The 15,785-nt window shown below is 41.5% G+C and overlaps 1 long non-coding RNA gene across 2 annotated transcripts in view; it reads left to right on the top strand.

The window, feature by feature from the left end:
• LOC113887784 overlaps positions 1-15,357 on the top strand; it is a 55,132-nt gene extending 39,775 nt beyond the window's left edge. For both annotated transcript variants that reach the window (XR_003509829.1, XR_003509828.1), the window contains 2 exons: positions 12,479-12,589; positions 15,320-15,357. This is a non-coding gene — a long non-coding RNA (uncharacterized LOC113887784). The remainder of the gene's footprint in view (positions 1-12,478; positions 12,590-15,319) is intronic.
• Positions 15,358-15,785: the final 428 nt, after the last annotated feature.

Here is a 15,785-nt window from a genome sequence, read left to right as displayed (position 1 = left end):
CTACTCCACAATGGAAGTGAGGAAGACATCTGGAATACAGGTGATCTCTTAGTAATACAAGTAATATAGGTAATCATCTGATGATTAAGGACAATGGAAAAATTACAACAACCCAATTCAGGCAGGGCTATTAATGGCCCAGATCCTTCAAGAATAAAGGTAAAGAACCACAACCAGCTGATGTTCTTGCTGAAAGCAAAGGGAATATGGAATGGGTTGTGGAGGAAGGTGGTTATGAATACCAACTACAAGCACGTGACCAGTTACAGAAACAACAACTGTAACTGTGAATACTTCCTCCTTATTTTCTGCTATACTGAATTTTTGTGCCCCTCATAATTCATATGTTGCAACCATAATCCCCAATGTGCTGGACTTTGGTGGTTTTTTTTTTTTAACTTTTATTTTCTTTATTTAAAAAAATTTATTTTATATTGGAGTATATAGCTGATTAACAATATTGCATTAGTTGTTGGAAGAAGAGGTGGTGGTCAAAGAGGGAGAACCTTGAAACTGAGGTTGTAGAGTGGTTGCAGTTAATGTTACTGATACAGGTTAGGGTGTAATGATGGGAGTAGGTGGCTAAAGGAGGATAAGCACAATATTAATGGAGAAGAAATGCTCATGGAACAGAGAGACTAGAGGTTTAGAATGTGTATTTTTTTAATTTAAATACTTATTTATCTATTTTGGCTGTACTGGGTCTTAGTTGTGGCATGTGGGCTCTCTACTTGTGGCATGCGGGCTCCAGAGCCCACAGGCTCAGTAGTTGGGGTTTAGTTTCTCCATGGCATGTGAGGTCTTGCCATGGATTGAACCCACATCCTCCACATTGCAAAGCAGATTCTTAACCACTGGACCCCCAGGGAAGTGCCTGGAATGTGTATTTTTGAATCCACCATCATGCAGATTTTGAAATCACCAAGGTTCTGAACAAGAGAGGAATTGAAGAGGGTGACAGTGAGCCAGGGAAAATAATCCCCAAAACCTAAAGAGGAATGATGAGGGGTGTGGCAGATGACTGTAACAAAGATGCAGAGAAGTCCATGTAGACTGATACTTGTGCCTCAAAGGAGCTGGAGGGCTTCCTGAGTAGGGAGAGAGCATGATCTGGGGGCTGCACATGAAGTACAAGGACATCTATGCCTCCTAAATCACTGGTCTGAGAGCTGTGGGAGTAAATTCACTGCTCAAGAGGGCTTCACTATTGTCCAGGAAGATTCGTGTTTCCACTGGAGCAAGAAGGCAAATTCAGCCTTCAGGGAAGAGGTTGAGAATGGAGGGATTCTGCTAATGACTAAGTGTGAGTTCTAGAAGGCAAGTTCTCACAAGATGGGTCAGAAAAGAGAGTTTGGGGACTTCTGTTTCCAGCCATGATGGAGTAACAGGGACTAGAATTACTTTCTTGCCTTAACTAAAAAACCAGATAAAATACATGGAACAATGGTTTATAGATATTAGACAACAGGAAACATGAGACCCTGTTTCCTCAGAGAAAGCAAACAAATGAATGAACCATATGATTACCTGGAGAGAATTTCCATGTTCAGTGCAAGGATGTGTGTGTGTGTGTGTAGGGGGGAAGGACTCAAAAATAGCCTGGTTGTCTCCATGAATTTAGAAGACACAGTTAAGAGTTTGTGGCAGTCACAGCAGCTAGAGTTCTCAGAACAGGCAGAGTGCTATGGAGGAGAGAGCTGCACACAGAGAAAAAGCTGTGGAGATCTACAGAGGGTTCCCTTCAAGTCTTCAACCAAGTACCAATCAGAATACATATGTGATGAAATTGTCTGAGGCCAGAGAAAGGCCACTGAAAAGGATCAGGAGGAGCAATTATCAGAGACAGGAATAGTTCATCTCCAGACCAGCTTACGTGGAAGAACCTCCTAGTACATGAGGCATTGAATAGAGAACTCAGGAAGGTATTGCCTCGGTACTAAAGTGGTGGTAGTGGTTTAGTCGCTAAGTTGTGTCTGACTGTTGTGACCTCGTGGACTATAGCCTGCCAGGCTCCTATGTCCATGGGATTCTCCAGGCAAGAATACTGGAGTGGGTTGCCATTTCCTTCTCCAAGGAATCTTCCCAACCCAGGAATCAAACCTGGGTCTCCTGCATTGCAGGCAGATTCTTTACTGACTGAGCTACGAGGGAAGTAGCTATCAATCAAATTAGCCCTGGACTAAAGGCTCTTCAGATCCTGCCTAAAAAAACTTAAAAGCAAGCCTCAAAAGGATCAAACTGATTAACTGTATCCTAGAACAAAGCCCAATCCCACCCCCCAATTTTTTAAGTACCAAATAAAAAAAGCTCTCACATTTTACTCATTATAAAATTTACAATGTCTGGCAGCCAGTAAAACAGAGAAGCAAGAAAGTACAACCCATAATAAAGGGGAAAAGAATCCATAGAAAATGACCCAAATGATAGAACCAGTAGACAAAGAACATTAAAACAGCTATTACAAATATAATCCATATGTTCAAGAAGGCAGAGGAGAGCATAAGCAGGGCTGAAATAGAGCACCCAAGGAAGACCCTACCCCACCCCCTGCCCCCCTCAAACTCAGAGCTGAGATCCAGTCCCTATTGGAGAGTATATGGTTGTGGTTCTCTGAGTGGTGGGACTTGCTAGAAATCTGCTTTCTGGAACTTGGCAGAAATCTACCTTCTAGGGTGCCAAAGAAGGCAGTTCATGGGGAAAGTGTGTCATTCGAGGCACTCTGCTACAAAACTACCTGAGGGAGGGTGCGGGGTGGGAGGCGGTACGGGGAGTTGCTGGCCACTGGGCACTGCTGGTTGTCAAGTGTGTTTGTTGCAAGAACTGGAGATGCTGTGTGAGTGCTTCACAAGCGGAGGCAAACTGCTACAGGACTGGCTGATGTGGGATTCCAGGGAGGAGCAGCTGGCCTCTGTGCTGGCGGTCACCACGCACGGCAGGAGCCAGGCACTGGAGGATGTGTGGGTGCTTCACGCCCCTAGTGCTGGAGAAAGATGTGTGTGTTGCAGGATCCTGTGGAGTGGACACCCCAGGGCCAGTAAGCAAAAACCACTTTCTTCCTTGTAGTGTCTCTCTAGCTCTACTGGCCAAAATTCAGGGCTGGCTGGCAAAGGAAAAAATATTTAAATGGACCAGATCCATTTGTGCAGAGCAGGCAAGTATAGAGAGTGGATTTGAAGCCAAGAGGAAAAAATCAGTATGTGGCACAGTCCACCCCTTTGACTACTCAGCTTCTGTGTGCACCCTTTTGAATCCTTGAATTCTTGCACAGCAAAACAGTTTTATTTCTACCTAACAAGATATAGCTGTCTTGTAAGAGAGGAAGTTATGACTCTCTCCCCCAAATGAGGAGACACACAGTCCCAAAGCCATTGTATCCATTGCTGGCTGTTAACTATTCCTCAAATTTAATGATAGTCCCATTGATACTCCATTATCTAAAGACTAAATTAGAAAACTAACTTCTAACAACTATTTGTACATAAAATAAAAATCAGGAGAAAGAAAAAGAAAATGGCTGGTGCATACAAATAAACAAATATAACAAGCAAAAAGAAAATAGGCAAAGCTACAGTAGTACTCATTTCTGTATTTGATCATGAGGCTGAAGTCACTGTCAATGACTTCCTTCTTCCACTACCCATTCTGTATTTCCCCTGCCTTCTTCCAGAACCTCAGATGCTGTTTCACCTGATGGAGTGGCTCAAACTTTCATTCCTGAGTCTTCAATCATCCTGCCAGTTTTTGGTTGCTGTAATTCTCTATTATTTTTTACTATTGGGCATATAAGTACTAAGAGGCACCCCAGATAATCCTCTGGGCTGCAGACATAGTCCTCATTGCCTTTGTTGTATAGCAGCAACCTGATTTCCCCTTGGTAATGAAGATCAACCATTCCAGCCAGTGAATTAACTCTATGTCTCCCCGCTACACTTTTTTTTTTTTGCCTATAGTTTCATCGGCATAGAGCCTAAAATGTCTCACTTTGCCATGCAATGGACCCATTGATGTACCCCCTGGTAGGGGCATCTTCCACTGGCAGAGAAGACTCATTAGAATTTAGAGCATCCCCAGGTGCAATAGAGTCTTCCCATAAGTACCCATTCCATCTTAGAGGATCATATTCCTTCCTCATCAATGCTCTTAGTTTCATAGTAGACACTCTGTGAAGCTAGGAGTTCAATTTGCATTGTAATTCAGCCAATCACAGGATGAGATTCTGTGTCTGATTTTTCAGCAGGAAATGACTGATGTCCAAGCTCAAAGATAGTCAATCAGGCAGTGAGGAATTAATTGTCCATCACTCAGCTTTTTTGTTCTATTCTAGATTTCAGTTGATCAGATGAGGCCCAATCACATTGGGCTTTACTCAGTTTACCAATTCATAAGTTAATCTCACCCAGAAACACTCTCAAAGGCATACCCAGACTAATATTTAACCAAATATCTGGGCACTCCATGGCTCTGTCAAGTTGACACATAAAAATCAGAGGGACTTAGATATCCAAACGATCAGAGCTCAAAGTTGTCAAGATGGGAAACAAAAATTCTGCAAGTGAGTTATTAGGTGTAATAATTAGAGGGACCACTCCTGGCTAGTGGGGAGACAGCACCGTATAATGGTCTCTGATTCAGAGTATATACTGCATGCTATGAAACAGAATCCCATCCTTTTAAGGTGTTGTTTCCCACCTAGCATCATAACTGAGTCTTCAAAACCATTTCATCTCTCAATTAGGCCAGCTGCTTCTAGATGATATGGTAAGACCAGTTAATTTCATAGGCATGAACATTTTGCTACATATTCTTTGCTGTGAGATGAGTTTCTGGATCAGATGCAAGGCTGTACAGAAGAGTCCACAGATGGTGGTGCTGGCACAAACCTTATGGGTGGGGAAGGGAAAACTATATCCAGACCATGAGTCTATTCCTGTGAAGATGAATATCTGTCCCCCTCCATGATGAAAGAAGTCCAAGATAATTAACCTGCCACCAGGTGGCTGGCTGGTCCCCACACAGAATAGCATCATACTGGGGACTTTTGAGTCTCCAGTCTCTCCTTTGCCATCTCCATTGATGGCAGATTAGTCACTCTGCAGTAGCATTAACCACACCACCCTCAGTAATGCAAAGACTGTACTGTTGAGCCTGGGCAGTTCTATCACTGCCACTTCATTCATGGGCTTCTATGGACTGAATTGTGTTCCTCAAAATTCATGTTGAGGACTTCCCTGGTGGTCCAGTGGTTAAAAATCAGCCTGCCAATGTAGGAGAGACGTAAGAGACCAGGGTTTGATCCTTGAGTTGGGAAGATCCCCTAGAAGAGGGCATGGGAATCCACTCTCATATTCTTGTCTGGAAAATCTCAAGAATAGAGGAGCCTGGTGGGCTACAGTCCATAGGGTCAAAAAAAGTTGGACATGACTGAAGCTACTTAGCATGCACCCACAGGGCCATTAATCTGTGCATTCCCCCAGGGATGAGTTATCACTTCTGGTTTACTAACTTTGAAGGGAGTGGAGATTCACTTCCATTTAGCCCTTCTTACAGTAATGCTCTCATTATTATCAACAAGTTGATGTGGGGATTATGCCAGTTTCTAAGTATGTATATCCCAGGGATAAGCTCCAAAGTCTCATCTAAATATCATCTAACTCAGATATGGATGAGACTCAAGGTACAATTCATCTTGAGGAAAATTGCTCTCCAGCTATGAACCCAACAAGTTATGTGCTTCCAAAATGTGGTGTTAGAACGGGCAGAGGATAGGCATTCCCATTCCAAAATGGAGAAATAGGAGAGAAGAAAAAAGTGACAAGGGCCTGAGCAAGTCCAAACTCCAAGGGGCCAATTCCATTAGACCTTAAGGCTTGAGAATAATGCTCTTTGGCCAGATGCTCTAATCTCCAGGCCCACTGGGGTGGAGGTCCATCTTCTAGATACAGTGGGGTGAAGCACAATGGTGTGGCTTTGCTGGGTTGGGCCCTCAATGCTTTGGGCAGCCAGCTCCCAGGCCATTCTCCACCAGGGCCCCATGGCTCTTGCCTCTGGAGTCCTGAGCCTGCAGCTCTGCCATGAGGCCCAATTCTTTGAAATCTAGGTGGAGGTATCATATCTCCTTCGTTCTTGTGGATATAGCCCATACTACCGCAGGCTGCTAGAGCTGCACCTGGGGGAGACCAGTGCCGAGTGAGGTAGCAGAACCCACCACCATATGAGGTAGTGCCCATCAATGTGCTAGTGGCTCCTCCTTAGAAATTACTCTGCCCCCGGGGCCTTTGTGCTCTGGGCCTGTGATCAGAGGGGCAGTCCTGATGATCTCTGGATTGCCTTCAGGGTTATTTTTCCCCTACAGTCATTCCTGGCCCACAGAAGAGAGCAACCACAGAGCTTTCCAAGGGTGCAGGTACACATCTCACTAAAGGGTTTCTCAGTGTCTTGGTAAAGTTAGTGTATTCTGAGTCTTGTCATGGAACATAGTTAGGGATTGCATGCAAGTCTTACATGATAAATCCTGTCCAACATTCCTATTGCCCTAAGCCTTTGGATCCCCTCCTCCATATCATGCCCAGGACACCTCTAACATCTCAGCCTCATTAACGGTAAGCCACAATTGAGTCTCAGTTTCAGTCAACCAACCAAGAAAGCACTTAGAGCATGTGCTGACACATTAAATCCAGAGTCTCTAGTAAGCGTACCCATATCAATGAATTCTGCCTAATCTAGAGTTATGTTTTGCCCTCCTTCATCTAACACCCATAAAATCCTCTTCTGCACATATTCCCCAGGTTTCTGCCATTATATATTAGCAAACTCTTGTAATTATTTTGGTGTATAAGTGATTTCCAACTTGGTCATAGTGTGCACTTGTTCCCCATGCTTAGATTTGACCTCAGTTGTGGGTCTGTCAGTAGAGGGTGGTTGTGGTGGGTCTTGAGAATGAGCATCTCTTTTCCAGGCACCTGGACCAGTTGAGTTTATCACAGCATTTTCAAAGAGAGAAAGGTTAGTTTCGGACACTGAAAGGCAAGCTACTTCCATTAGTAAGGAAGGCTCAGAATGACTTGGTAGTTCAAGACTGTGAGTTTCATCTGGGGCCAAACAGATGTTCCCATTCCAAGTTTCAGGATTCCATTCTTTACCAGTCAATACCATAACTTTCACATGAGAAACTTGTCAAGACTGTGAATTCAACTGACATTGTAATTCAGCAATTTATGCAATTAAACATGTGTTAGATGTTTAACAATATTAACCCTGTTGCTAGGCATCAGGAAAGTTCTCTGGTTCTTAGGTTGTGACTTGAACTGAGAAATGAATGGACCCAAGCTTGTTATTTTTCTCTTTGTAAGTGCTCAAGTGCATTCAAAATAATCTCTCCCCCATCACGATATTCATAGTCATGGTCACGACTATAATAGTCAAGTGCAGCAGCCATTTTGGCTTCCAGGACATGTGCTTCATTTGGCACTTCATCACAATCAACCATAGGTTGATTAATTGTGATGCCTCTGTTACTAGCACCCATCTCTCACTGGCAAGGAGTTCATCACCGTGAGTAAGGCTAGAGGAATGAAGAAACCAATCACAAAGTCCCATCTCTGCAAATCTATTTCCTGGCACCACTCCTGGTAACAATTCTGTATCGCCTGAGCTCTATCTGGAGAGAGGGATAACACAGGAATTTGAATAGGGAAAGTTAATATAAGGAATTACCTATAATAGGAGATTGGAATAATGAGGGATTGGCTAGTAAGATGTGAGGAGGACTCTAAAGAATATAGAAATGGCAGATATAAGAAGTAGTCACAGGGGAATTCCCTACTGGTCCAGTGGTTAGGACTCAGTGCTTTCATTGCCAAGGGCCAGGTTCAATCACGGGTCAGGGAACTAAGACCCCCAAAGCCTCACACCTCTGCAAAAGAAGTAGTCACTATCCCTAGGTTGACAAATGCCCCCGAGGCTGAGATCCAGATCTTGTTGGAGAGGCGTGATGGTAGTTTTGCTTCAGGGTGAAGTCATTGTGATGCCATACTAGTGGAACTTGCCAGAAATCTCCCTGTTGGGAGGCGGAAGAAAGCTGTTCACTGAGTGCTGCTGGCCTCTCTGCACCACAGGAACCAGGCTCTGGGGAAGCTGTGAGTGTGGCAAGATCCAGAAGCATTCTGCTTGCTTGCAAACTGCCTGAGGGTGAGCTCTGGAAGGAGGGGAAAGCTGCTGGTCACTGGGTACTACTGGTCACTATGCACTGTAGAAATCAGGCCCTGGAAGAGTTGTGAGTGTTGCAGGAGTCTGATGCTAGAAAAACCCATGCAGAAAGAGCCTGTCAATCGAGCATGCAGGAATCAGGAAGGAAACCTCTTTTCCTCTTGCAATATCTCTCCAGCACCCTCTACTGAGAAAGCTTCAGTGCCAGCTGGCAAAGGGAAAATAGTTAAAATTGTTTCTTTACCACAGAACAGGCAGAAAGGGTGAATTTGAAGTTGAGTGGCAATAAGTTGATAACCAGCACACCATGGGTCAAAGACAAAATCCTAAGAAAAATTAAAAAGTTGAATGAAATTAAAATGAAAATATATCAAAATGTATGGAATGTAGCAAAAGCAGTGCTTAGAGAGAAAATTATAGCATTAAATGCTTATACTAGAAAAGAAGTCTAAAACCAATGACCTCAGCTTCTTAAGAAATTATGATAAAAAGAGTAAATCAAACCTAAAGTAAGCAGAAAGTGAAAGTGAAAGTCACGCAGTCATGTCCGCCTGCCAGACTCTTCTGTCCATGGAATTCTCCAGGCCAGAATACTGGAGTGGGTCCCTTTTCCCTTCTCCAGGAGATCTTCCCAACCCAGGAATCAACCCGGATCTCCCGCCATTGAAGGTGGATTCTTTACCAGCTGAGCCACAAGGGAAGCCCAAAGTAAGCAGAAGAAAGAAAATAATAAAGAGCAGAAATCACTGAAGTAGAAAACAGAAAACAATAGAGAAAAGAAGAGAAACCAATAGCTGGCTCTTTGGGAAGATCATTAAAACTGATAAACTTCTAGCCAGATTGATGAAGGAAAAAGGAAAGACGATCCAAATGACTCATAATAGGAATGACTTTTTTTGGCTATACCACATGACATTCAGGAACTTTACTTCACTGAGCAGGGATTCAAACCATGCCTCATGCAGTAGAAGTGTAGAGTCTTAACCATTGGACCACCAGGGGAGTCCAGATCCTACAGAAATTAAGATAATGATAAAGAGATGCTACTTATTTTTATTTTTTAACTTTATTAAAAGTATAGATGATTTACAGTGTGTTAATTTCTTATGCATGGCAAAATGACTCAGTTTAACATATATATATATATACACATATATTTATATTTATATGGCTTCCCCGACGGCTCAGTGGTAAAGAATCTGCCTGCAATGCAGGGGACATGGGTTCAATCCCTGGGTTGGGAAGATCCCTTGGAGGAGGAAATGGCAAACTACTCTAGTATTCTTGCCTGGGAAATCCCATGGACAGTGGAGCCTGGCGGGCTGCAGTCCATGGGATTGCAAAGAGTCAGACACAACTTACCGACTAAACCACCACTATATATATATATATATATACCATTATGGTTTGTCACAGAATATTGAACATAGTTCCCCTGTGCTGTACAGAATTACCTTGTTATTTGTGTGTGTGTGCTAAGTCGGTTCAGTCGTGTCCAACTCTTATGACCCTATGGACTGATCCTGCCAAGCTTCTCTGTCCATGGGATTCTCCAGGCAAGAATACTGGAGTGGGTTGCCCTCCTCCAGGGGATCTTCCCAACCCAGGGATCAAACCCACATCTCCTGCAGCTCCTGCATTGCAGGTGGATTCCTTACCGCTGAGCCACCAGGGAAGCCCTACCTTGTTGTTTATCCATCCTATATATAATAGTTTGCCTCTGCTAATCCCAAACTCCCATTCCTTCTCTCCCCCACCCACCTTCCCCTTGGGAGCCACAAATCTGTTCTCTATATCTGTGAGTCTGTCTTTGCTTCATAGGTACATTGATCTGTATTGTATTTTAGATTCCACATATAAGTGATATCATATAGTATTTGTCTTTCTCTTTCTCACTTCACTTAGTATGGTAATCTCTAGGTCCATCCATGTTGCTGTAAATGCATGATTTCATTCTTTTGAGGGCTGAGTAATGTTCCACTGTGTGTATGTGTGTGTATGTTGTTGTTGCCCACTTGCTAAGTCGTTTCTGACTCTTTGCGACCCCATGGATTGTAGCATGCCAGTCTCCTCTGCCTCTACTATCTCCCAGAATTTGCTTGAATTCATGTCCATTGAGTTGATGATGCTATTCAACCATCTCATTCTCTGCTGCCCCCTTCTCCTTTTGCCTTCAGTCTTTCCCAGCATCAGGGTCTTTTCTGATAAATTGGCTCTTTGCATCAGATGGCCAAAGTATTGGAGCTTCAACTTCAGCATCAATCCTTCCAATGAATATTCAGGACTGATTTCCTTTAGGATTGACTGGTTTGATCTTCTTGCAGTCCAGTTCAGTGCAGTTCAGTTCAGTCGCTCAGTCGTGTCTGACTCTTTGCGACCCCATGAATTGCAGCACGCCAGGCCTCCCTGTCCATCACCAACTCCTGGAGTTCAAGGGACTCTCAAGAGTCTTCTCCAACACCACAGTTCAAAAGCATCAATTCTTCAGTGCTCAGCCTTCTTTATGGTCTAACTCTCACATCCATACATGACTACTGGAAAAACCATGGCTTTGACTAGACAGACCTTTGTTGGCAAAGTGATGTCTCTGCTTCTTAATACGCTGTCTAGGTTTGTCATAGCTTTTCTTCCAAGGAGCAAGCGTCTTTTATTTTAATTTCGTGGCTGAAGCCACCATCGGCAGTGATTTTGGAGCCCAAGAAAATAAAGTCTCTCACTGTTTCCACTTTTTCCACGTCTATTTGCCATGAAGTGATGGGACTGGATACCATGATCTTAGTTTTTTAAATGTTGAGTTTTCAGCCATCTTTTTCACTCTCCTCTTTCACTTTCATCAAGAGGCTCTTTAGTTTCTCTTCAATTTCTGCCATTAGAGTTGTATCATCTGCATATCTGAGGTTATTGATATTTCTCCTGGCAGTCTTGATTCCAGCTTGTGCTTCATCCAGCCTGACATTTCATATGATGTATTCGGCATATAAATTAAATAAGCAGGGTGACAATATACAGCCTTGACATACTCCTTTCCCAATTTTGAACCAGGTCGTTGTTTCATATCTGGTTCTAATTGTTGCTTTTTGACCTGCATACAGGTTTCTCAGAAGGCAGGTAAGGTGGTATGGTATTCCCATCTCTTGAAGAATTTTCCACAGTTTGTTGTGATCCACACAGTCAAAGGCTTTAACTTAGTCAATGAAGCAGAAGTAGATGTTTTTCTGGAATTCTCTTGTTTTTTTTTAGTAACTAGATTCATGTTTAATTAAATAACTGAGAGAAAGTATATGTACATCAGGAGCTGGGAATCTTGGAAGCTGTATTAGAATTCTGCCTACTACAAGGAGGGCATACTTCCTGAAATATTCTATGAGTTCAATATTTACCCTGAATGAAAAAAAGTGAAAGTGTTAGGCAGTCTGTTGTGTCTGAGTCTTTGTGACCCCTTGGACTGTAGCACACCAGGCTCTTCTGTTCATTGGAGTTCCCAGGCAAGAATACTGGAGTGGGTTGCCATGCCCTCCTCCAGGGGATCTTCCTGACCTGGGGATCAAACCCAGATCTCCCTCATTGCAGGCAGATTCTTTACCATCTGAACCACCAGAGAAGTCCAATATTACTCTAATCTTATATCAAAACCAGACAAAGAAATCCCTGGAAGTTATTTTATGGATATCAAACAAACTGATTCTAAAATGTAAAATGGAGAGGCAAAAGATCTAGTATAGCCCAGTCAATATTGATAGAGAAGAACAGATTTGGAGTACTGATGTTACCTGATTTTAAGACTTACTATAAAACTTAGTATTTAAGACAGTGTGGTATTGGCCAAAGAATAGACAAATAGATCAGTGGAACAGAGGGGAGAGCCCAGAAATAGACCCACATATATGTGGTCAACTGATCTTTGACAAAGGAGCAAAGGTAATAACAATGAGACAAAGACAGTCTTTTCAACAGGCTGTTGACACCTGTTAGGATGGCTATTTTCAAAAACAATAACAAGGACAACAAAAGTGTTGGTGAGAGTAGGGAGAAATTATAACCTTTGCACACTGTTGGTGGGGATGCAAAATAGTATAACTACTATGGAAAAACAGTATGGCAGGTTCTCAAAAATTAAAAATAGAACTATCATAGGATCCAAGAATCCCACTTTTGGTTATTTATCCAAAAGAATTGAAAACAGTGTCTCAAAGAGATATGAACACTCCTATGTTGATTGCAGCACTATTCACAATAACCAAGATGTCTAAACAACCTAAATGTCCATTGACAGGTGAATGGATGAAGAAAACATGGTGTATACATATAGTGGAATACTGTTCAGCCTTTAAAAATATGAAAATTGCAATATGCAACAACAGGGATGAACTCTGAGGACATTATGGTAAGTGAAATATGCCAGTCACAGTAGGAAAAATACTGCATGAATCTACTCATATGAGGTATCTTAAGTAGTCAAATTCATAGAGTCAAAGAATGGAATGGTAGTTGTCAAGGGCTGGGGTGAGAGGGAAATGGGGAGTTACTATTCAATGGGTGTTAAGTCTCAGTCAAGCAAGATGAATAATCTTTAGAGAGATACTGTGCAACATTGTATCTATATAGTTAGCAATAATAATTTGTACACTTAAGAATTTGTTAACAGAGTAGATCTTAAGTTAAAGAGTTCTTATCACAATAAAATAAATGGTACTGAAACAACTGGACATCCACATGCCAAGAAAAGCAATCTAGACACAGAACTTACACCCTTCACAAAAATTAACTCAGACCCACATGTAAAATGCAAAACTATAGAACTCCTAGTGTTGCAGAAACCAGTAATCGAGAAACCAAGCATCACACTTGGAGAGTTGGAGATCTTAGGTTTATTACGCCGGCAGGCCCAGAGGAGTTAACACTCCAAGCTCTGAGCCCGGAACAAAGGGGTTACAGAGTTTTATAGACAGACTATAGTGGGCAACACTAGCTGGTAATAAGCTGGTTTAAACTAAGGGGTTTTGCGCAAGCACGGGAACAGCAGTCAAGATGGAGAGGCGGATGCCTGACCTTTACACGGACAGGCATGATTAAGCAGGTTTGCAGGGGCTGGGCAGATCCAAAAAGCAGAACAAGGGTGAATAAGCTCCAGTTCCTAGTATTGTAAGTCCCCACTTTCTGAGACTACGTGACCTTTGATCCAGACTTTTCAAGGAGCAAGCTGAGTTACAGAGGCAGAAGGAGCAGGAGGTTATGTAAAAATTTAACTTTTCCTCTTCACTAGAAAATACTATAGGAGAAAAATCTAGACAACCTTGGGTTTGGCAATGACTTTTTAACTACAACACCAAATACATGATCAATGTAAGAAAGAATTGATAAGCTGAACTTCTTTGAGATTAAAAAGTTCTGCTCTGTGAAAGACAGTGAGGAGAATGAGAAGATCAGTCACAAACTGGGAGAAAATATTTGAAAAAGAGCTATTTGGTAAAGGAATATTATCCAAAATATACAAAGAATTTATGTCTGTATACAAAGACAACTTATGTCTATACAAAAACCTGCATGTGGATGTCTATAACTGCCTTATTCATAATTACCAAAACTTGGAAGCAACCAATATGTCCTTCAGTGGGTGAAGGGATCTATAAACTCTGGTACATCCAGACAATGAAATACTATTAAGTGCTAAATAGAAATGAGCTATCAAGCCATGAAAAAACAGGGAGGAACCTTAAATGTATATACTAAGTTAAAGAAGCTGATCTGAATAGGTATGATTCCAAATACATGACATTCTGGAAAAGGCAAAACTCTGGAGACAATAAAAAGATAGTGGTTGCCAGGGACTAGGGGGAAGGGGTGAGGGATAAATAGGCAGAGCACAGAGAATTTTTAGAGAAGCAAAAATACTTTGTATGATACTGTAATGGATGCATATTATGGAGTGTACAATACCAAGAGCGAACTCTAATGTAATCTGTGAACTGAGTGATTATGATGTGCTAATGTAGGTTCATCAGTGGTGCAGGATGTTGTTAATGGGGGAGGCTATGCATGTGTGGGGGCAGGGGGTATACGGAAAATCTCTGTACTTTTCTCTCAGTTTTGCTATGAATATAAAATTGCTCTAAAAATAAAGTCTATTAAAAAAGAAAACTACAAATCAAATATCCGTCATAAACACAGATACACGAATGAGTAAAAAGATGCTTTCTCTCTCTCTTTATCTATATCTGTATCTGTGTATATACACATACACACACACACAATAAAATACTACTCAACCTTAAAAAAGAATGAAATCTTGCCATTTGCAACAGGATGAATGAGGGCATTATGCTAAGTGAAATAAGTCAGATGGAGAAAGATATTTGTATGATTTCACTCATATGTGGAATATTTTAAAAAACAAACAAGCAAAACAAAAACAAACTAGGTATAGAGTACAGATTGGTGGTTACCAGAGGGGAACAGGTATGGGGATAGGGAGAAATGGGTAATGGGCATCAGTGCTATGGTGCTGGATAGAAACTAGACTTTTGGTGGTGAGCATGCTCTAGAGTATACAGAAGTCTAATTGTAATGTTGTACACATGAAAATTATATAATGTTGCAAATCAGTGTTACTTCAAAAAAACAGGAGTAGACAGTTATGGGGATCCTTTCACGATGTATATAGATATAAAATCATGTTGTAGGACTTTAAATACATGATAATTTTATTTGTCAATTATACCTCAATAAAGCTGAAAAAAAAAAAAACCACATATAGATGAGTTTTTAACAAAATTCTACCAAATCAAATCCAACACAATATATGAAAAGGATGATACGTAATGACCAAGTGGGTTTTAATCCCAGGAATGTAAGGTTGGTTTAGCACTTGAAAACCAATCAGTATAATTCATCATATTAATGAATTAATAAAGGAAAACCATGTGATCAGCTCAACTGATGCCAGTGAAGTGTTTGATAAAATCCAACATCCATTTCTGATAAAATAAAAAAGAAACAAAAAGGAATCTCGTAGAAATTTAGGAATTTAGGGGCTTCTTTAACCTGATAAAGGGCACCTACATAAAACTACAACTAATTTCATTCTTTTTTTTTGGCTATGCCATGTGGCTTGCAGGATCTTAGTTCCCAGACCAAGGATTGAACCTGGAGCTATGCTGAATCCTAACTGCTGGACCACCAGGGAACTCCCTCATCCTTTCTTTTTAAATTGAAATATACTTGATTTACAATGTTGTGTTAATTTCTGCTTATAGCAAAGTGATTCAGTTATATATATATTTATATATATATTCTTTTGAGATATGATTTTCCATTATGGTTTATCACAGAATATTGAATATACTTCCCTGTGCTATGTAGTAGGACTGTGTTGTTTGTCCACTGTCTATATACTGGTTTGCATCTGCTAACCCCAAACTCCAACTCCATCCCTCCTTGATCCCCTTTTCCCCTTGGCAACCACAAGTCTGTTCTCTATGTGTGTGAGTCTATTTCTCTTTTGTAGATACATTCATTTGTGTCATATTTTAGTTTCCACATATAAGTGATATCATACGGAGGGGATGCTTTCAATGGTTCCC

Source organism: Bos indicus x Bos taurus, chromosome X (assembly GCF_003369695.1).
Source record: "Bos indicus x Bos taurus breed Angus x Brahman F1 hybrid chromosome X, Bos_hybrid_MaternalHap_v2.0, whole genome shotgun sequence".
NCBI classification, from domain to species: domain Eukaryota; kingdom Metazoa; phylum Chordata; class Mammalia; order Artiodactyla; family Bovidae; genus Bos; species Bos indicus x Bos taurus.
Note: the sequence above shows the minus strand (reverse complement) of the source record. Positions and strands in the feature narration are given on the sequence as shown.